We start from the raw sequence: 2,316 nt of genomic DNA, 5'->3' as shown, positions 1-2,316 counted from the left end.
GCCACATCCTGTACAAGGCTATAACTACTAGCCCATGTGGAGGAGATGGGTGTGTGACATTAACATGCTCGCTTGGATGGCCTTTTGCAACAACTTACCATACTAGACGAACAACCCTACATTTATGGGATACCCTATAGGGTAGGAGTGGATTTTGACGCTACTCTCCATGGACGCTATGACTTCCCCATTATCTATAATCCTTACTGTGCCTCTTTTAAACAAGCTCTCATCTTCACCTTTGAAAGCCTAGACATTTCCATGACACACTTCCTCGCCAACTTTTCCTCTTTCCCTGACTCAGCCTTCATAACCACTTGTAACTACCTTAGGATTCTTAAACTCTTACTTAAGCATGACACTACCCCATAAGAATGTGGCCTCCCACCCCTCTTTTTTTATCCTAACGCCATCGGTAACTGCACCATGATGCGCTTGATGATGAGAGCTAGTATTCTACCTTCATTTTGCCAAGCTCTTCTTAAAAATATGAATGATAGCCAGTTCACCCGATGTAACCACCCCTTCCTCTCTACGACTTCACTCCATGTTCGCATGAATATCAAGGGATACATGCAAAGATGGCAGTTTTTAAGCAGATCTATCCGGCCCCCTTCTCCACCTCAGTCTAACTATGAAAGTTAGAAACTAGTTGTCATCCTGGTTTTTTTTAAAAGGGAAAAAGAAAAGGAAAAGAAAAGAAATATAAAAGAAAGAAAGGAAGGCAAGAAAACACATCACAAAAAGAAAAAGACATGGAAAGAAAGACTCACATGAAGACACAACCAGGACCACACATGACACGATCACTGCACCTAGGGGTCCTCAAGTTAGGTATGTCCGGTGGCTTTGTCGGCCGGCTCCACTCCTAACCCCCTAGCCCCTTTTTGACCCCCCACTTCACGCTTAGGTCACATCAAGGGCATGACATACCTAGGGAGGTAACACTCACCTATGGTTAGACTTGTCACCCTATGCTACACATATCACACCTCCCTACTACATGGACGGGGTCCTCAAGTGTGGGACATTACCCAGGCCTGCTTGTAATTAGACCCAACTCCCCGTTCCACCAGCACCACGAACACAATGCACCACACAGTAAGGTAGACACTCCCCTTAGGTAGAGCACCGCACCTTCTCCTTTTGGGTACTACAAAATGCAGCAAACCACCAACTTCAGAGGCCCCATCATCCACTTGACATCTGATTGGATTCTTCATCAACCATCATTCCCAAAGCTTCCAAAGCATCTGAGTCCACATATGGCCCTACCATCACCTGACCACAACAACTTGCCAATCGCCTACCCTTCCAACAAACAGCTAGAAGTGCCATGGCAAAGGCACTCGTCTCGGAGGGGGGTAATGTTAACTGATCCGAGAAAATCACAAAAAAATATTTGTCTAACACTTTGTTGATTTTTTGTACATTTGGAGGTTTGAAATAAAGAAGAGGGTAGGAACAACCTCTTGGGAAATCACTGGATAAAAATATTTTCCAAGAGGGTGGAAACAACCTCTTGGAAAATCACTGGATAATAATATTTCATGGACCGGTTTACCAAGGGGGGGTGAAGAGTAAAGATCAATGGAGGAAGGTGAAGGGAAAATGTCTAATGTGAAAAGAAAAGACATGAAATGGATTTGGAGCCATCCAAAGGGCATGTGAGGCTCATAATGTCATGGCTTTGGAGCCTTACGATAATTCAAACAAATGGGACTCTTCTTGGAAGCATTAGTGGAAGAAAATCAGGCACATGATTTTGTAATATTTTTAAAAAATACTTTCACTCTGATCCAAAAAAACTTTTCAACATGAAAGTTGTAGTGCGTGAGCTGAAGTTTTGGCTGGTATTTTTTATTTATTTTTTTAGCTACGAGTCGGGAGATATTGCCAAAATGGTGGATGTCAACTTTTTCCAATTGCAGTAGAGACCACCTCCCAATTTTATACACACCCACACTTTCTTTCCCACACTTAACACTTCCATAAAACATCATTCATTAGACTCCCAACCCTTTCCCCTCTCTTCTCCTCTCTCTCAAGCTAATAAACCATTAGAATTCCCCTCCAAAATCACCCTCAAATCATCATTAATTGTAGTAGTAATCTATGAATTCTCACTACTCTCTCTCCATTATTGCTAGATACACTACACTGTATAGGCCTTATATCGACGTTAAAAGCGATAAAAATGTAAATAATAAAATTTTCCCCCATCTTCGCAAAAAGCGTTGTTATTGGCGACGCCATAGAATAGTCGGTATCAGCACCGTTATTGGCATCGGTATCAGCGTCGCATTTACGACGCTG

The sequence above is a fragment of the Lygodium microphyllum genome, chromosome 10 (genome assembly GCF_053477565.2).
Source record: "Lygodium microphyllum isolate KBCC chromosome 10, Lygodium_microphyllum_v1.1.10, whole genome shotgun sequence".
NCBI lineage: Eukaryota > Viridiplantae > Streptophyta > Polypodiopsida > Schizaeales > Lygodiaceae > Lygodium > Lygodium microphyllum.
The sequence above is the reverse complement of the archived record's forward strand: the minus strand, read 5'-3'. Positions refer to the sequence as shown.